Raw genomic sequence first — 21689 nt, forward strand, 5'->3', positions numbered from 1 at the left:
AAACAAAACATCTTCCCATTATCAACTAAGCAACTAACTTCCAATTCAGAAGACATACGGCTCAAATCAGTTTTATATATGCACTTCAAGGATAAGGAGCCGGCATTTTTCTCAGACAGACAGTTTATAACCGTCGCCATGAAAATGCTTGGATTGATTTGATATAGGAAATGCAACTGTTTGTTCTGTTCCATCCAATGGGTCCTCCCCTTAATGCCTACTTTTTGAGGTAAAAAATGATTTGTTTTCGAGCAATCTAAACAAATAAACATACGCACAAAGTTACAGAGTCGAATACTTCCGTAGATGGAAAGCCAAAGGCTAGACTACAGCTCGCCTCCTTTTGAGAGTCTAACCTGTTTTGTTGCAAAAAAAATCTAATTAAAATCGGTTCACTCTCTGCTTATCCGACTATGGTCACACGCCCTTTTCTCAGAAACAACTGTGCCGATTCACACGAAAGTAAATATAGGAATTGTCAACCTCCGCATATGCGGAAGATATTGTTACACGTGGAACATAAGGGGGGGAGGGGCGGACATTATACACCCAGTGTATATTGTCCGCAGTGGAGACTAACACCTCAGGAAAACCGCCATCGGCGCACGTTAGGATGGCCTGCGTGCCCCGAGCAGCCGCTGAAGCCACAGGGACTTCAGCGAGCGGAACATGCACTTTCATTGTGTTATTTTACTTTCAAAAATTTATATACAAAAATATGTATTTAATACAAATGCGGAGTAAATATTGTTAGTAAAAAGTACGGTTTTAGTAGTAATGGTTGAAATCAAGTTCTTCTTTGTTGCTTATTTTCTTCTCAACTAACGATAGGTTGATGTCAACGACGGGTTGCTTCTTCAGTTCCTTCGTGATCTTTCCGAGCTTGACATAAAAAGCTGCTCCATTATATTGAACGTGACGATGAGAAAAAAAATGTTCTCCCGTGTTTGCTCTTGAAACGCCTTTTCTGATTATAAATGGCCGACTTCTTGGATTTGCGGTTCTGATTTCCTTTCTCGCAGAATTCTGCACTTCTATTATGTTATAAGGATCAAATTGATCGAAACTCGACATTAAATCTGTTTCAATGCAAATTGTAGTCAGAAAATTAGATTTGTTGATCACGAAACAACCTCCCTGAGAGGCAGGAGAGAGCTATCCCAAAAACCAAAGACAGCAAACTTGACCGTGAAGGTCCGCCTGCAACCATGGAAGCACTCCGTTGATACGTGCTTGCATGCTTCGTGCTGTGGAGGGGTCCTTTGAGCTCCTCAATCTCTCATGAGTCGTTACACCATAATTCACAGGTCCTTTCTGGTAAATGGGTCCGCACCAGGCGCTGAAGTACAAACCAAACATGGGGATTCGCGCGCACTTATCGAAATGCCACGAGCTGAACGTGGAACCGTAAAACTCCAGAGGAAGATCCATGACAGACAATATCCTCGATCAATGTTTCCCCTGCCTCAGATGAGGCGCAGCCTTTGAGGTTCCCACCGAACTTTGACATTCTGAGGCCATGATTTTGGAGGACGCCCTTTTTTGTAAAAGCTTTACGGAGTTAAAGAGAGGAGGAGGAGAGAGAATTAAAAGGAAATCAATTCGAATTTATATCTATTTGTACCTCATAAAAAGAGAGAAAAATGTAAATTCAGTTTTAAGCCCTGGTAAACGAGAAGGGTTTGAGGCAGTGTACTTTGCACTTTCCTCAGTAAAACAAAGTAAAGTTGGAGTTATTCCCCTGTGATAAATCCTGCCTGGTCTCTCTTGGTGGCCGACCGAAAAGTGCCCCTAATGTCGTTAAAAAATAGGATCATGGGATCGAGTAATAAGCCTCGGAAAAACGCTAGGGCGTCCAGTTCAGTCGACGCAGCAGAAAGGGCCCCGTTTCTGTCGAGCTCTTCGGAAAAGGCGCTTTGATATCTGTGCTCCGCAAGAAACCCGATGGTCTGGTGCCAAAAGCTTCGACTTGTCACATGCCTACGACGACTATATCATCCTTGCCGGCGACCTTAATGGTAATGTGGGTGAAAAAGCAGACCGTAACAGGTGCTATGGGGGAAAGGCGAGGGCGAGCGTATAATCGTTTTTGCGGACACCCATGACCTTGTACTTATGAACACATGGTTCATCAAACTATTGTCTCATCTTTCTATATTTCATAGTGAAAACAGTAAAACGCAAATCGACTATATTCTCATAAGACGCCGACATTTTACCACTGTCACTAAATGCAAAGCTGTTTCCTATAAGACCATCGCACCTGAACCTCGGCCACTGATTGCCGCCCTGCGATTTAAGCCACCAATAAAACAGCGTGAGGACCGTACTGGCCCGTTGCGTATTAAATGATGGCGACTTCGTGAGAAGAAAGGAGAAATGACCTCAGTTACGCCATTACTAACCATTACGAATGTAAAAGAATCGTGGGATCAAATGAAAGACACTTAGCGTCATCAAACGGTACATAAACTGAGATACTTGGCTTTAGAATGATGATATTGAAATGAAGGTCCGTGAAAATAAACGCCTTCACCACAAATTTCTGGGCGATAAAACGCTGACCAGTTAACAAATTCATAAGAATGCCAACCGGGAAGCAAAGGAAGCGATCGCTATCATTCGAGCGGACCATCACAAAAATCTTTACGATAAACAGGACACTCGGGATGGCGAGGGAGATCTGTATCGACTTGTCAAAAGCCGAAAGGAATATGCACAGAATATCGAACAATTCTGTTGCGTTGATGACAAGAACGGTACTTTGCTTACCAACTGTCGATCCGTGACGGATAGATGGCGAGAATACTTCGAGCAACTGAAGAATCTACTTACGCAATTATTGCCGACATTTGAAGCAGTTCCACCTGTCAGCGCAACTAAAGCCGAGGAGGCAATAAAACGAATGAAATCGGGGAAACGTCATCGCACCTGAGCTCTGGAAAGCGAAGAGCCGAAACCCAACACTATCGCTCAGTGAATTCTTTACTCGGGTTATTCAGGAATGTAGAACACCATCTGACTGACGAAAAAGTACCACAGTTCCAATATGGTAAAAGAAAGGTAATCCAGCAGAATGTTCAAATTACCGTCTAATCCGGTTACATTCTCATACCATGAAAATTTTGAAACGCATTCTTGCCAACAATATTCGCTAAATTCTTAAACTGTGGAACTACTGACGCAACATACACTGAGCCGTTACTAATGAGGAAACACCGTGACAAGCATCGCGCTCTTTACATTGCACTTCAAGATCTGGACAAAGCGTTTGACCGTGTGCCACACAACTCATCTGGTATTCTCTAAGAAAACACTTAGTGCCAGAAGAACTCGTGCGTTGCTCTACCACGATCCGAAAAGTAAAGTTGGAAGTGTGACGGGTGTATCAAAACGCTTTGTGTCTCTGCTGGTGGTCACCAAGGAAGCGTTCATTCATCACCGCTCTTTGTTCTTGTTATGGTCACCAACACACGAGAGAAGCAACGTCCAGCACCCTATACACTGCTTTATGCAGATTATGTTTTCCTAGCATCTAAAAGCAAAAATGACCAACCAAGTCCGGTTGTGAAAGGAGGTGGGATGGCAATCATCAGTCTGAATGAATGTACACCACCGCAGGGTCGCAGGGGGTAAGTAAGGGAAGTGAAAGAACTTTGCAGTTTTGCAGATTACTTACTGAAGAAGCTATCACCACACAGTTAAGTATAAAATGCACTAACAAATTGAGGAGAAAGCAGACTTTAAGATCCGTCACGGATAACTGACGGGAGTCGTCTAACTTGGTGACTGGGTCGGGCAGCACGGCGTCGAAACGGCTAATCGTGGGGCGGTTCGACGTTTATGCGCCACGACGACCAGCAGCACGGCGGGACCTGCTTCAGCTGTTTCGCCACAATTTGTAGTGCCCACTTAATCAGGTTCGCGTAGGCAGCGGATGAAGTGCCTGCAGGCAACAGTTTTAGTACTCGCCGAGGAACTCTTCTCCACCGTGCAGCTGTAGTTTCCGCTGAACAAACAAATATTAATTAAACACAATGAAATATGGGATGCAGACTCCCTTGCTTTGAGAGTTCTCCAGGGGCTTACTTTCTTTTTCTCGAAAGCATCACGATCGGTTTCCAGTAAAGTATGTTCACTTTAGCAAAATGGAAGCCCTTTATTCTTTCGCAGTAGAACACATTCACGGGCAATAACAAAAATATATCGTCATTGTTGCTGTTCCCTCAATTACATTGGTTGATAATTAGCTATCAGCCATAGAATACAATTTCTACTTATGGCAAATTCCCAACTTTTTCATACGCTGCGACAAAATAATGAAACGGAGAATGAAGTCAGGATTGAGTCGGGCGTGTTGGGGGCACAGGATAAGTTAGCTTTACTTCGGAACTGCAGCGCACTCAAGACATGTAGCACCACGTTAAACTCAACTCTCGGTCCAGCTGTTCTGCTGTGCATCTATCAGCTGGTCCCTTTCCCGCTAATTCCAGCCGCCTCACCAGATCAACCGTTAGGCCTTCATTGAACTCGTAAAAAAACTGGAATGCTTTTCAGGTCAGCTTTATTTCTCATTCCTTAACAAATTGTATCCACTTTTCTTTCTAAAACCCGTTGTACATCCTGCGGTTTTCGTTCTGCGACTCCTTCCTTTTTGTTCAATTGAAAAAATTGGAATTGCGCGGGGAAGTATTTGGAGTCACCAATTATGTCGATACATTTTTTTATTAATTTCAGTTGTTCAAAATTAATATATTTAACTTATAACTTGGTTATCATATTTCAACTTTTGATTTTATTTATTTACAGCAAAACATATTAAAAATTTAAAGTTAGAAGTACGTCTTCCTTCCGTGATTGAGAAGCAATTCAATTATTTTTCTAAAATTTTTACATGCCAAAATGAACCGGCAAGGCCTACTTCAGACGATTAATCTAACCAGACTTGTGGTTGTGCTCTCTCTCAGTGCATCCAGTATCGCTCCGCCGCATGGTCATGTGCGATACCAAGTGAGAGGTTCCGGTTAGTACTTTTTAACGCAATATTAGTTTTTCCATTGGTTGTAAGGGACTCGAGGGCGGGGGTCAGAACTATTTATGTACCCGTTCTAAGAAACCATTCGATCCAAAATTCTGATAAAAATTATGGTAGTCCATGCAGCCCACTTTCCAAGGTCAGGCACCATTGAACTCCGCTTCACAAAGTTTAGAGGGACTTCTCGTCACGTTGACGCATTTGACTCAATTCATGACATCGATGAAGACCATGTTTCAGGAGATTATGCGTAACCAATCATCAATTCTGCAAATCCTAATCGGTAACAAATGATCGAGCTGAAATCCATCTTCGAAATCCAAATGGCATCAGCCAACACAAACTGTAGCTGTAGAGTTTTGTAATCGACATTTCTAAAGACATTTTGCAGATCCCCGCAGCGCGTCTTACGAAAGAACCAAATGCAAGAATACACTTTCTACGACGCCAAGTACCCAGACTTGTGGTGGAGCTGGTATTCTAATCAAATCCCGACACTTCGCTCTGAACAATTACAGGAAGGAATACCTCCATGCTACACCCATCCGCCTAACCGAATCTAGCGGCGAAATCACCTTTTCAGTCGTATATTGCCTTCCAACCTTTAAAATTACGGCATAACAGTTTACTGATTTTTCAGCACTCTTGGAAATTTTTCTTAATGCCATACTAACTGACTGGGATCGAGAATAATCTTTTCAAAAGGCAGGCAATTGTTCGAAATCACAAGCAAGTCCAAAGGGCTTGATATTATTTCTTCAGGACAGCCTACGCTCAACCCTGATTTGCCCCACAGGCAACTTTGACCTATCTTCAGCGAAATAATTAATTTAAGTAAGCCCGATGAAGACTACACTCTATTCAGGGCAAACAAAAAGCGGAAGTGACCGGTGGAGACTGAGCCATCATTAAGGCTTGCCAATGGAAACTGGGGGTGGAGCAATGCCGATAAAGGAGCAGTGTCTGCTACTTATCTGTAGGAAGTTTTTCAATAAATTTTCTCGTAAAGTGATCCACTTTTATCTAAATTACCCCCTGCTAGGCCAGAAAGTGGGTTTTACATAAGAACGAAGGACATTCTCAATTGCGTACTGCATAATGTCAATCCGGAGAAGGCTTCTGTTGACAAATGGTCAAAAAGTATCTCACCCAGTAATATAATATAATTATTCAGCCAGGTTACGCCGTCCCCCAAGATCGGCAAGGATTTAACGCTATCAGGCTCATATCGGCCAATAAGTTTGCTATCCGAAGGATCAAAGCTTTTCGAAAGCCTCCCCTTTTCTTTGCCGACAAAAAAGTAATTCCCCAACATCAATTCGGCCTCTGTAAAAAGGGTAGCACGACGGCACAAGTTATAGAATGCCAGAAAATAGCCGAGCATTAGAGGAAAGGAAGTATTGGTCTGCAGTGTTCCTGGACGTAGCACAGGTATTTGATATGGTATGGTACGAAAGTCAGTTGTACAAAATGTCTGGAGTTCCTTATTAAGGCAGGCCTAGAGCGGATACCTGTTATTGCGTCGTTGATGATGATGAAGTGGTCACTACAGTATAAGCATTATATTCTAGCTACCTTCCTGTATATAGAGGGAGCATTAAAAGGTGTTATAGAATAGGATAGATATTATAGAATAGGAGCCAAATCTCCCATCAGGCGCGTCCCTTCGTGCGGATAAGGGAATGCTCGGCGAATGTGTCATGGCCATGCACATTCATGCATCCGGAGATGTGCGTGTATGGGCATGTTTATGCGCAGGCCGGGTAGGTGGGAAGTAAACGCCCACCCGTGGATAAAAATTGGCTATGGGAAGGATACCCAGAAATAAAACCAAACATGGAGGAGCAGAAGAAGAATGAAGTTACGGTGCAGGCCTCCGGAAACCCAGTACCGGCGGTTTTTGGGAGTGAGCAAGCGGACTCCCGGCCGTCGACATCCAACGACCGCAGTGCCCCAGTCGTGGGAACCTTGGCTACTGTGGCATCTAATGTTACAAGCGTACGGGAGGAACTTGAACTGGCTCCAGTGATGGACCCGTTCAGCAGGAGCTCGATTTTTCGCAGATCCCCTCCCACACGGGCACAAGCCCCCACGATCACTACCCCCAGTGGGAAGCGTATAGCGGAAGTCTTGGATGAGGAAGAATCACTGACGCCGATTCACCCGAGCGATGTTTTGGGCAATGATCAGGCTGAAGCTGCCTTTACTGCCCTCGGTAAAAAGATCATGGAGTTGTGTGAGTTTATAAACAGTGCAGTGGCTACCTCGAGAAAAGGGATCGAACCTTCAAAGGCGGATGTGGAAGCTTGGAGGAAGGTAGAACCGCGGAAAAGAAATTATCGGAGGAAGATTAGACCGGAGGTGATTTTCATTTCCAAACGGGCCGACATTCTCAGGAAAGTGAAGGCAGACCCCGAACTCACCAATTTGGGAGACAGCGTCAGCCGCATTAGACGATCCCAGAAGGGAGATCGTATGTTAGAACTTAAGAAATCCAAGGATGTAACCGCGGACAAATTCTTAAGCCAAATCGGCAAGACTTTAGGGCAGGAAGCCGACATAAGAGCTAGCAGGCCGGAGATCACTATAATCTGCAAAGATATAGATGACATCACGACGAAGGAGGAGGTTCGCGAAGCGTTGGAGAAACAGTTCGATCTTGCCGGACTACAAGAGTCAGTGGTGAAAACGCTAAGGAAAGCCTATGGGGGAACACAAACCGCCATCATCAGCCTACCAGTGGAGAACGCACTCAAACTGTTAGCAGCAGGGAGAGTGAGAATAGGCTGGGTTATGTGTCGCCTTAGGGAACAGGTGGCGTTAAAACGGTGCTTTAGATGTCTTGGCTTTGGTCACATTGCGAAGTCATGCACTAACCCAAATGACAGGTCAAAGCAATGCAGGAGATGCGGAGTGGAAGGCCATATCAGCAAGGACTGCGGAGCTGACCCAAATTGTCTACTGTGCAAAGAAAAGGAGGGTGTGGACCATCGGCACATTGCGGGCAGCAGCAGGTGCCCAGAATACAGGAGAGCCCTTAGCACAAATCGCAGATGAGGTTGATACAAATCAACCTCAACCACTGCGAGGCGGCGCAGGATCTACTCGCGCAAACCATCCGCGAGAAAAACATCGATGTTACTAAGTGAACCATACTGAAACCGCGGTGGTAGCGTTTGGTTCAAAGACCAAATGGGCCAAGCAGCGCTGTGGACTTGTGGAGAACAAGCCTTCCAGGAAATAATGGAGCACCCGGAGGAGGGCTTCATCAGAGCGAAGGTGAAGGGCATCCACATCTACAGCTGCTATGCTCCACCCAGCGCTACACTTGTCGAGTATGAGCGGATGCTTGCTGCTCTTGTTTTGGATGCAAGAGGACGTTGGCCTATCATAATAGGAGGCGATTTCAATGCATGGGCTCTTGAATGGGGCAGCCGGATAACTAATGTGAGGGGACGTGTTCTCCTCGAAGCATTCGCGGAGCTGGACGTGGTACTGGCGAATGTTGGGTCTTCGTACACTTTCCGGAGAAGGGGCCTGGGGTCTACAGTGGACCTGACATACGTGAGTGCCACTTTAGCCAGTAGAATCGCTTGGCATGTCAGTGAGGACTATACTCACAGCGACCACCAGGCAATCTGCATAGAAATCAAAGGCGGATCGAGCTCGAAAAAGAGTTTTCGCAAAATGCCGGGTGGTATGCTTGGCTGGACAGTGAAAGCTTTCGAGGGGGACACGTTTTCCGCGGTGTTCAAATCCGACATATCCCTGAGTGGTACGGGTGGAGAGAAAGCCACCCAGATCACTCGATGGGTGACGGAAGTATGCGATGCTACTATGCCCAGAAGGCGATTGCTCCCCAGTAGGCAACCCAACTACTGGTGGAACAACGAAATCGCAAGTTTGCGAGCCGCATGTTTTCGGGTAAGGAGGCTTTGCCAGAGGCTCAGGGGAAAACCCGGTGGCGATGGTTGAGAGGAGGCACACAAACAATTGCGTGGCCGCCTAAAGGAAACCATTCGGAGGAGCAAAAAGAATTGCTTCAAACAGCTGTGTGATCATGCCGACATAAACCCTTGGGGCAAGGCTTACAGAGTGGTGATGAAAAGGCTGCGGAAATCACACCAGGTGACCTGTCCGCGCCTCCTGAAACAGATTGTTATCACTCTGTTCCCTCACCACGAAAATAGGGGAAGGCAAATTTTTGTCCAGCTAAATGACGGCATAATACCGCCTGTAACTGTGGAGGAGCTGCGGGAAATATGTGGTAGGTTCGGTGAAAACAAGGCTCCAGGTTTGGATGGGATCCCCAACCGAGCTTTGAAACTGGCAGTGAAGACGAGGCCTGCCTAAAGAAAGTAATATTCCCTGCCCAGTGGAAAAAGCAAAAGTTGGTGTTGCTTCCGAAGCCTGGCAAGCCACCTGGAAACCCAGCGTCGTATCGTCCTATCTGCCTGTTGGATACAATGGAGAGAGTCATCTACAACAAACTCCTGGCCATCGTCGAAGCCAGCAATGGTTTGTCGGAACGCCAGTTTGGTTTCCGACGCGCCCACTCTACGGTGGACGCAATTGGCATGGTGGTAAACCTGGCAAAAGGTGCACTGATTTCTGGCGGCTGCTGTGTCGTGGTGGCATTGGATGTGAAAAACGCATTCAACTCGGCCAACTGGAATAGAATTAAATGGGCGTTGGCTGACATAGGTGTCCCCGGATACTTAGCGAATTTGGTGGAAAACTACCTCTCAGAGAGGACTCTCTGGTACGGGACGGATGAGGGCCCCAAACACTACATTGTCACAACCGGGGTACCACAAGGATCGGTGCTTGGTCCCCTGTTGTGGAATATCATGTATAATGGGGTGCTTGCTCTTCCTGTCCCAGAGGGGACTATGATTGTCGGTTTTGCTGATGACCTAGCTGTGGTTATTGCAGCAAAACACCCAGAAGATGTGGAGGTTTACGCAACAGAAACAGTGAGAGCGGTAAAGTCCTGGCTAGAAAAGGCGGGGTTGACCTTGGCGGACACGAAAACGGAAGCGGTCTTAATAACGAACCGTAGGAAAAATAACACTGTAAAAGTGGAGGTCGGTGGACAAACGGTCGTATCAAAGCCGGCTATCAAATACCTGGGGGTAATAATTGACACCAAATTGAGTTTTAGGGAACACCTAGAGTATGCATACCAAAAGGCAGCCAGTGCCACCACCGAACATTGCCGGAGGTTGGTGCTAGCCGGAGTGGTGCGCTCCATCCTGCTCTACTCGTCGCCTGTGTGGGCAGAGGCGCCTCCAAACTCTCAGAGACGGAAGCAGGTGAACTCGGTTTACCGGCGGATGGCTTTGAGGGTTTGAAGTGCTTTTAGAACCACATCAGATGAGGCAATATTGGTGGTGGCAGGCATGATCCCGGTTGACATTCTGGCCAATGAAATGAGTGTCCTGTACAATGCAAGACGTATGGAGGGGCATGCACAGCGTAGAAATGCGGCAAGGTCAGAGTCGCTTGATCTTTGGCAACACAGATGGGACGAGTCTGCGAAAGGTCGGTGGACGCGCAGGCTCATTCCCAACATTAGGGTGTGGCTTGAGCGAAAATATGGGAAGACCAACTATCACATTACCCAGTTCCTCACGGGACACGGTGGTTGCTACAGGTAGTATCTGCACCGCTTTGGGTTGGATGATTCTCCGAACTGTCCCAGATGCGATGGCATACCGGAGGATCCAGAGCACGTGATGTTTCACTGGCCACGATTTGTGATGGAGAGAAGGAGCTTAAACCAGGTGCTGGGCAGGAGCGGGACCCCGGAGAGCTTGGTTACTGAGATGCTGGAGTCCGAGGAGAAGTGGCTTGCGGTTGGCTCCGCAATCATCTAAATGCAGGAGGAGTTGCTGAAGGAATAAAGAAGGAGGAAAGCTGCAAATAGGGGAAGGATGAGTGCCTAAGAGCAAACCTACCCCGCGACGTAATTCCTCAATGGTGGTCCCGCGGGGCTGGGGCTGGAGAGACCGGGGGTGGTTTTTAGTGGGTGTGAATCCCACACGCGTCCGCTGTAGTTCCGGCGTTCGGGCGGCGGAGTTGCGGCGTACGTGTTTTTCTAAGATTTTCCACCACTGTGTACTCCCAAAAAAAAAGAAAAAAGAGTGCCCCGGCACCCACATCAGGAATGTTTCGTTCAGTCGGCCAAGTTTCAGCAGCACCTGATGACAACTCCACACCAACTGGCTTGATATGTCTTTGCTAGTTAGTGGTGATAATGCCGCCGGACTGTCGGAATCGATTCAAATGGTGGAACCCCTCCATTTTTGTCGCAGACATTCTTCTGCTACCAATGAACTGGCATATATCTCCGCCTTGAGTATGGTCGTCATTCTGCCGAGGGGTCGAACCAGTTCTATAATCGGATTCTCCGAGAACACCCCTGCGCCCGATCCACCCTGCATGACTGACCCGTCGGTGAAGATTGCTTCTAATCTGGAAAGACGTTTGTCGACCATTCTTCTCTTTCGGTGCATCGTCTTTAGCCTGGCCCTGGAGAAAGTGACTCGCGATGCCGATGCAAATGCGAAAAGCACCATCCTCTTCAAGTCCACCCAACTACTGGCCTACGCTGACGATATTGACATCATGGAAAGAACAACCCGAGATATACAGTCTACCTTCATCCAGATCGAGCAGGCGGCGCGAGATCTTGGGCTGCACATTAATGAAGGCAAGACCAATTGTATGGTGACGACGTCAGCGCCATAACCAAAACGAAAGAACGAACAACATCAAATCACACTAGTCAAACGAAAACAATGAAGATACGAGACTATAGACCTTTGAAAATTTTTCCTATCTACGGTCGAAAATCACAACCGATAACAGCTATGACGATAAAATCTGCGCAAAGCCAAAGCTGCACAAGACCATGATCGTGCCAGTCCTTATGTATTACGCGGAGACCTGGGTTTTTAGCAAAAAAACTGTGAACTCTTGGCCTCGTTCGAGAGAAGAATCTTCCGAAGAATTTTTGTCCCCCCTACATGAGGATGGACGATTCAGTAGCCGACATAACGACGAAATCTATGAGCGATACCACCGTCTGGTTGTGGATAAAATCTGGCTCAACAGGTTACGCTGGGCGGGTTACTTAATCCGTATGGATGAGGATGATCCAGCCCGGAAAGTCTATAAGGGCTATGGTAGAAAAAGAAAACAAGGTACACCCTGCCTAAGATGGAGCGATGGCGTAGGTCAGGACGCCAGACCGTTTTAGGGATATCGAATTGGTGGACCTCGGCGCGAAACTGGCGTGTTTGGACTTCCTTATTAAGGCAGGCCTAGACCGGATACCGGTTGTTGCACCGTTGATGATGATGATCCTTGAAAATATGATATCATACCAAATGGATGTTATAATCTTAGTAATTTTATAAAATATAATTTTTATAAATTTCGTAATAATCAGCTTATTACTTTTTGCTATACTGATGTGGTTTCCCCACTTAAATTAAGGAAATCATCTCCAGAAATGCCCTAGCCTGTAAATTTGAATGCCGGTTTTGAGCCAAGGCCTAACTTTTCTCAATTCTTACATCCGAAACTACATTTGTTATTACAAACATTAAATTAAGGGTTTTCCGGTTTAACCTAATTTCCAGCAAGTTACATGAAATTGAATGGTATTAAAAAAATAGTTCATAATTCATCCATTCATATGGATATACGGCAGGTTGTTACATAAATGGGTGCACAATTCTTTCGATATGTTCCCTACATTGTTTATGTTATTTGTAGTTATTCTGCTGATAGCATATAATTATCTGTTTCTTGGTACCTCTCTACATGTATTAAGCCATTCGTCGGCATCCTCATCCTCTTGAATGAGAACTGTTTTGAATTTCAGGATAGCTAATGCAGGGTTAGTTACACTTGGGGTCATGTCTGGCAGTGGAGATTGAGAGCCTCCCCATTTTGTAGGTATAATTATTAGGTTGGTAATGGTTAAGAATTGAACCGCTTCGTAACTTATCAGTTTTCAGTTTAAGTACTATTGGGCACGCAACCGAAGTAGGTCAGTTCTTTTTAACCTGGCAAAAGATTTTGTAAGCAAAATTTGTCTTGCTTTCCTGTTTAGTAGATTAGCTGGTGGTGGCTTAATGGTTTATCGTAATTTTTGCTGAGCTATGCGGCTTTTTTCACAACCCTAGTCTAATTAGTGTCTTTCTGTATATATAATTTTATTGTTGACACATTTCGAAGCATCTAGCATTGATTATAGTACCTTTTTTTCGCCCCTTTAGATGATTGCTAAATTGGACTTTTTCACTGGAACCCACAGTCGTAATGCACGTTGTCAGGTTGGTTTAATTATGGTTCATAGAGCAGTAGCTCCCTTTCCAGACTTAATTTCAAGTTTCTACATAAAAGTAGACAAAGTTTCTAGTATATACATAATACAGGTTCTGGTTCGTCAGATAAAGATGTTCCATGTGGGTATCCTCTTTAGATTAACTTTCGGATATTTAACTGAGCTTACTTGCTATCGGAGTTCAACAATGCCCCAAAAAGGGACTGCCTTCACGACGAAGACCTTTTGCTCCCAAGAAGAAACTAAGATTGGTTTCTGGAATATGCCCACGCTCCTGGACAACAGTATCGAGGATCCTCAGAATGCTCGCTTTCTCTAACTCATGCCGGAATTCTAATCACATAACCTAGATATTCTGACCAGACGCGAATCCAGTGTCTGGTTGTTTCTGACGACTACCGCAAAACGTGCTCTTTTGGCTTAGGTGTCAGTTCCTTTGAGATACCTGACTGCGAAATTTCACTCCACGTTACGGAGCATCACAATTCCACAGTACCATGCAATCGAGACTTTCGATTTAATGGAAAAAGATACCTTCTACGAACGATTATATGCAGTTCAGGGGAGGCTTTCTATATGTTACACTTTGATCGTGATGGGTGATCTGACTGCCAATGTGGGTTGTGACAACACCTTTTTCGAACATGTGATGAGGCAACACGATCTCACCGACCGTAACGATAATGTGTAATTCTGCAGCTTCCACCGCCTCGTCATTGGTGGCACATTGTTCGAGCGCAGAAGTTTCCTTAAGGTCAGTTGGGTTTCAACTGACCAACGCTCTGCGGACAATCAAATCGACCACTTTGCGATCAGCAATAGATTTGGGAGCTGTCTCCTATATGCACGTAATAAGAGCGGTACTTACATTGGTCTCATCCGCCACTTCTCGAAGGGTTGGGGAGTCGCGATCCACTAAATTCAATGTCAACCGCTTGTATGACCCAGCTGTCGCAAGACAATGGGAGAGCTGTCTTACTGATCGGGCGGCAGGAGACTTCTCCTTCTTCGGGTGCTACACAGGTGGTCGGACACGTTCCGATGGCGCGTCATAAAATCTCACTGGTTGCGGAATCCTGAAAGCGAATCGATGAACGGAAGGGACCTTTGAGAGTGATGGCGGGCAAATGCCGGAAAGTTTAGCGTTTGTGCGCCGTGACAAAAAGAAGTTTGCTATTGCCCTGGCCAAAAAAGTGGAAGATGCCGCAAGAACGCAGTGATTTCAGAAGTCTATACCGCGTGACGAAAGAGTCTGCATGCGTTCGCAAAGCATTTGATGGACCTGTGAAGGACGTTAACGGTCGACTTCTCCTCTACAATGAAGAGCAACTAACGATGTGGAAACAACACTTCACCACCGTTCTTCATCGTATCACATCCGGTGAGGTTCCTTCTCTTGTGGAAGAAATGGCAAACCAGCGAAGTCATTTCGGCCAAATGGAATAAAGCCGCTGGGCTTAACGTATTCATGGCTGAACCTGCAGCTAGTACAAATCTGTTACTTCCACCCGTACGGAAATCTCGGGAATCTGAGACTCTCCAAAGGAGTGGAAGAAGTAGATGATCGCCAAAGTTCTAAAAGCGCATCCATGACAATTGGATGGGTATCTGCATGCTCCCTGCGGTGCCAAATATAATAGCCAAAATATTTCTCCGTTTCACCTTCTCGTCATCGGTTTCGATAAAGCTGGCTGAATAAAGATACAAATACGAATCACCACATATTTATTAACTATCTAATATCTTGGGCATGCGCAGTAATTTTTCCAGCCCGATAGCATAGTTCATTATTGAAATACAGAGCAATTTATACACCCATCTCAAAAAAAGGTGTTTTCGTGCTGCCACGCAAGAGGGCGCCGCGATCATCTTGAAGAAAAAAGTTAACGTGCAGACTTAACTACAGTCCGTAAACTAGGATGATTAAAAAATATTAAAAACTAAATTTTTGATGCCGTCTTAAACTTTTTTTTGTGAATTTTGATGTTTTTTCCAGGTTTCTTTCATGAAAAAAACAAAAATCTTCTGAATATCAATCGCAATTATCCTAGTTTGCGGACCGTAGAAATATATTCTGAATAAGTTGTGAAAATTTCAAAGAATTCCATTGGATAGATTGTGGGCTATGGTGGCAGCAGATTTCAATATACAATTTCGAGAAAAACGCATTTAAAAAGTAGGATACGGTTTTTAGCCATACAATTTAAACTGATCATTAATCTGCTATATCTAGTTCATAAACTTTAGGTTTCGCTAAGAAACACGGGTACAGTCTTGGCTTCAATTCTTGTCCTTTTAGCCAAGTCATTCGAACGTCATTCGGATCGATAAATACGCGCTTTATTACGGCGATTGACATAAACCTGGTTTGTGACTTATTGCGTGTTTAACATTATAATTTCCGAACGACTCCGAATATCAAAAAATCGCTTCGCTAATATATTCTACACAATATCTGGATACAATTGATGCCAAAAAAAACCGATTCCACGGATCCGACACACGGGATGACCCCCTTAACCGCGTTAGATCCGTTTTTGCCACCTTTTCTAAATTCTGAAAATGCAGTTATCACCAAAAACAAGTTGAGACTGTTCTGTGTTAGTCTATTTTCTGTATTGCTAAAAGGGAGTAGCACATCGAAAGTGACCACAGTGTTGTAGAGTCCACGCTGCACTGGAAGCCGAGCCAAAGCTATTTAGTTGCTCGCCCCCGATCTAGCCTTTATCACGACACGTGGCGAAAGCTAAGCGCTCCATGCGGCTCTAAGCAGTAAATCGTGCTTATCCAGGTGTAACTAAAACAAATCCCATTACAATGCCAACAGACAGTGAGCCACGCATAGTTGAAATTCTCGACACACTAAAGCAGAAACTTTTTATCGTATGCAGGCGGTTGCGAATTCAGAAGTGTCCAGAATGCAACGTACGCGAGGAACCACGCGTTTTTTGAGATCGCTCAACGAATCCCTAAAGGGCTTCCTGACAGTGCAGTTTGTGGTAACGGAAGCAATGAAATATTGGGATGAACCTTAGCATGTTGAACACCCGGTCCACAAACCTGGCTAATCAATGCTATCTATACCTCTAACATTGTTCGAAACTAAGTTTTTTGCGGGGTTGGGGGATACGTCCAAAGTCCTCCATGTGGCATCAGAGGCAAAGGGGTGGTTGAAGTAACGGCACAACCCCACCCACAAATCGACCCGTTTTGAACAAAACCTTAAAAATGGATTTTCTGAGAAGGAAAAAGGAGGATAGAAAAAAAAGTGTATGGCCACCGACACTTTCCTTAGGATCGAAAAGAGTTTACCGGACGGTGTCCGACAATAATGCAAGAGTAGGCACATGAACATTGGAACAGGTCGAAATAGCAGAAGCTAGACGTTTCGGATATAAAGGTTTTGTGTTAATCAGTGCAAAAAACTTTCTATACACTGCACCCATGGTAATAGCGGGAGTTATTCCGGCTTATATACCTTACAAAATCATCATCAACGGCGCAACAACCGGTATCCAGTGTAGGCCTACCTTAGTAAGGAACTCCATACTTCCCGGTTTTGGGCCGAGGTCCACCAATTCAATATCCCTAAAAGCTATCTGGCGTCCTGACCTACGCCATCGGCTATGGAATCGTCCATCCTTATGTAGGGGGCCAAAATTTCTCCGGAGGATTCTTCTCTGAAACGGAGCCAAGAGTTTGCGATCTTTTTTGTTAAGAACCCAAGTCTCCGAGAAAAAGATTGGCAAGGTCACACATAGTCTTGTACAGCAAGAGCTTTCACCCTATGGTGAGACGTTTCGAACGAAACAGGTTCTGTAAGCTAAAATAGGCTGTGTTGGCTGCCAACAACTGTGCGCTCGCTCATAGATTTCGTCTTTATGTAGATTACGAAATCGTCCATCCTCATGTAGGGGGCCAAAAATTCTTCGGATTATTCTTCTCTCGAACGCGGCCAACAGTTCACAATTCAAGGCTTCCGAGGAATAAATAAGGACTGGCAAGGTCATAGTCTTGTACAGTAAGAGCTTTGACCCTATGGTGAGACGTTTCGAGCGAAACAGTTTTTTTAAGCTGAAATAGGCTGTGTTGGCAGCCAACGACCTTGCGCGGATTTCATCGTCATAGCTGCTATCCTGAAGAAGCTGTAGCTTTTGGAGGGAGAGTCAGTACCCTCTGCACATGGCAACAATATTGGGAAACAGAATCGATGTACCGCGCATCTCATAAGTGAGGTGTGGCCGTGACCCGATCGAAAGCACGTTGAGATTGACTATTTCGTAAACCAACTGCTCCACGGACATGGGTATTTTCAACCTTACCAGGACACAATCGGGAAATCACTGTCGTCCGATTGCATTTATTGTAAGGATGCGGTGGATGATGCCTGCCATATCTTTTTCTTCTGCAAAAGGTAGAGCGCCATCGCTATTACCTTTCGATGGAAGGGCATATTTCCTCCCTAATACCATAATTGAGGCCATGCTGCAGGGTGAGGACACGTGCAGCTGAGTGGCATTCTTAGAGCGAAAAAGAGGGAGATGGATAGAAGAAACAAGAGTCCGGAATCTTATGTGTAATTTCAATACACCTGGCTAAAACCAAAAAAAAAAAAATCCATCAGTTTCAGTTTCCAGAATTATGTCCTTTCTACCAATGAAAAATTTTGTTCTTCTAGGATGAACTTAAGGATTAATATGTAACTATTCACTTCATTTGAGCAGATATCGTTGGGGTTTATTTTGGGACCTAAATTGTGTATAAATACACCATCGTGATTTTTTTCAGATTTTTCGGTTGGATAGTTTTTGAGAATGAGACCTGATTCTCCTTTTGGGGAGATATTTTGAGACCTTACTTCCCTGCATTTAACCCGATATCAGAAGTGAGCATTTTTGAAATGTGTTATTTGAGTCCTTTAATTTGATATCCTACATTAACATATTTTACAAAAAGACATGTTGCTTCCCCCCCATTCGCATATATGGGGACTAGATCGAAAATGATGAAACTCGGTGCTCATGTTACGGTTCATAGACCATATGTTCTCATAAAATTTCGTGAAGATAGATTCAGCATTTCGAATTAAGTCTCGAAGACAGATGGACAGACATAAAATTAACTGATTTTAATAGGGTTTCTTCCCCACAAAACCTTAAAAACAACAATTATACCCACTCCTAATCAACTAAAGAGAACACTGAGAATAAGCGATTCAGGGAGTATTCCCACAAAACGAATATAGTTCCCCATATTCGACATAAAATCATGATACAGAGTAATAAAATTAAAAGTCATTGGCGCAACAATCTATATTGTATCAGGGCCTTGAAGTGTGCTAGAGTACTTAATTCAAGGACGTAACGGTACACTACAGCGTATGAGGCAATGTGGTCAGCATTGCGCTCACCCGAGATCATTACCCTTATTTAACTCAGGTCTCAGGTCATCCGCAGCTGGGTCCATTACTATCCCACATCCAGTCACGATAACAAATCCCTTTGCGCCAGTGAAATTGGAACCACCATCTTCCTCAACAACAGTCCCAGCGCTCTAACCTCTTGAGCAATCTAGATACATGATTGATAGTAGTCGTGGAATAAACCAACTAGACTTTGTCGAGGAAAGAGTGTTAGTTAAGGCAGAATGTCCTTTCACAATGCCTCAATAATGTCCATGAATTCTTGGGCAGAGAGGGGCCGATTTGAACGCAGAATGGAATTCGACCGTATTCAGCTTTGATAACCTAGGAAGTGATGGTTGGACATATTGGCCTGGCAACAGAAAACGTGTAATGTAGGTTGAAAAAGAGTGTACTTACGAAGCCCAAACCCAAAAAAGGGCAGTATTTGATTGAATAACTACAAAATGAGTGGTACGCAATTTCGGCGGAGGATTTATGAAAAGTTTCGGAAAGCAAATGTTGCACTCCACAAAAATTGGAATCTTTATAATTTCCATTTTATGTAACCCAATACTTGTCCTTTATATTGAAACTGTGAAAATCAACTATTTTCTTTTCTTTTAAATTTTATACAAAAACCGTAAGCTGGGCGTGTGTGTATATTTGAATGTAGAACTATTCCATTTGTATGTAGCCCGTTATGTATATGCATTTAGCACGTCTGACTACCCACTTTAGTGTGATATTGATATTTAGTTGCAGTAAATTTACACGGTAAAGTCAACTTTGAGTTACTGTAACTTTGTTACTAATAGCATGATTTTGACTTGGAGATAATATGTTTCATATCATATTTTATACCACTACCACCTTTTATAACTCTGGGATAGATTTAAGGGGGATTTTACTCAATTTCCCCAAAAATATGGTTATATACTATTATTAACTTAATTTGAACAGATATTGCTATGGAGAGTATTTTGAGGCCTGGGCACAATATAGATCCCTCGTGATTTTTTTTTCAGATTTTTCGGTTGGGTAGTTTTCGAGAATGGGTCCGTTAAAGAAATCAGCACTTTCCACCCCTCCCACTCCCCATCTTTCTAACAAATCTCAAAACTAATACCGGCTTCGAAAAATACTAATCGAGGCCTTCCGTTTGATATCATCACAAGACTACATTCGGCGAAAAACATTTTTACACCCCCGGTTTACATGTATGGGGACTCCCCGTAAATCTGAACGTAGAAGGATATCACTCACTGCATGTCTGAGCATCCACAGTTCCCACCTTCTCACCAAATTTCGTGTCAATCGGTACATCTGTTTCTGAGAAAAGTGCTTGTGACAGACAGACAGACAGACGGACACACAGACAGACATTGAACCAATTTTAATTTGTTTTGCAAACAAAACCTTAAAAAGGTCGTGAAACTTTCGCCTCAGGTTTTTCAATAGGCCGTCAGATACGTGTTTCTATGATGTTGATTGATATATTCCATGGAAATTCAATGATTTAGCAAATGAAGTTGTGAAAATAACTTCGGTTTTTAAGTTCAATGGTTTAATGAATTTAAACATGGCAGCATTACTATCTTGCAAATTTTTGGAAACATGCATCCATATCCTACCTGAAAATGCAGTGTTTCTTCAAATTTCACCACAACCAATATAAATTTAACTGAAATAATAATATTTGAAACACAATATCTTTGTTATGTTTTCTTTTCAAAATGGTTAACATTTGATTGTCCCGAAATTGAGAAATATAATGAAGCAAAATTTATTCGACTTCCAAACTGCATAAAGGCAGAGGCTAAACCATTGTATAAAAGCTGTAATTGACAACAAGTCAGTTCTAGTCCAATTATAATTAATCGGAGCTCTTATACTTCCTCATCCAAAGGTCAGGTCTTTACGGATGCAGTTCTTGCTTTCAGCCAACAATGCCCATCGGACACATTGCTATTCATTAGTCAGCAACAACCGTCCGCTGCTGATTGGCATAAATAGGTCACACTAACAATACAAGTATGCAGGCTACGCAATCATGAAGGGATGAAATTTGTGAAACGTTATTATTCAGCAAGAGGAATGGGATGAAAAATGCGAAAAGTTTAGTCCAACTCAATGGAAGTCGCACGCATATATCACGCCATTCAGGACCTAATAGAAAAATATGAACTTGGATACGTATGTTTGTCCATATGGACAAAACATGGTCCAAATCCAGGTTTTTCCCCAACATTCTGAAGTATCCAGGTAGAATCAGCAGACTTTAAAATACTTCACCTATAGTTGGCATGGTAGAAAAGCAACTGGAGGAATGGCTAGACAAACTTATTCCTTTCTCACCTACTTGTTCAGCTCAGCTCACAAGGACAATGAAGAATTCAGCGGAAACTTCGACAAGTATGAAGCAAGTCACAAATCATTCACGGAAACTTTTCGTGATAAATCTCAAAGGGTGATCTATGCGGCTATCCTGACTGCAGAGAACTTTACTTTTAAAAACTTCAGTTAACACTTTTCTTCTTCGAAACTTCAGCAACAAACGTCCGAAACACACATTTTAAGAACGTCCTGAATTCGATACGCTTCGTTGGACGGGCGGCACGTTAACTGATTGAAAAAAGAATTTCAAAAATCGGTTGCAATAGTATCCAGCAATCGAGTCGGACTGACTTTGAGTCGTATTTCGGTCTTTATTATTCAACAAATTAAAACGGGGCTGTTCCTTAAGTGGGTTAGTAGAGCTTGCGCGGTTTTACACCCTATTGGCCGCTATGGTCAGTCATATGGTCATTCTGGGGCATGTTTCGGTGTCAGGATTTGCATACACATATATACCCTCAAGAAAGTGCTAACTACTCAAGTACACGAGGGAGTCT

At 44.0% G+C, this 21689-nt stretch overlaps 1 protein-coding gene across 1 annotated transcript in view; it reads right to left on the bottom strand.

The window, feature by feature from the left end:
- Window positions 1-21384, bottom strand: part of LOC119652845 (ankycorbin) — a 101625-nt gene extending 80241 nt beyond the window's left edge. The window contains exon 1 of the mRNA XM_038057195.1: window positions 21154-21384. The gene's annotated coding sequence lies outside the window, so the exon portion shown is untranslated. The remainder of the gene's footprint in view (window positions 1-21153) is intronic.
- Window positions 21385-21689: the final 305 nt, after the last annotated feature.

The sequence above is a fragment of the Hermetia illucens genome, chromosome 3, assembly GCF_905115235.1.
Source record: "Hermetia illucens chromosome 3, iHerIll2.2.curated.20191125, whole genome shotgun sequence".
Taxonomy (NCBI): domain Eukaryota; kingdom Metazoa; phylum Arthropoda; class Insecta; order Diptera; family Stratiomyidae; genus Hermetia; species Hermetia illucens.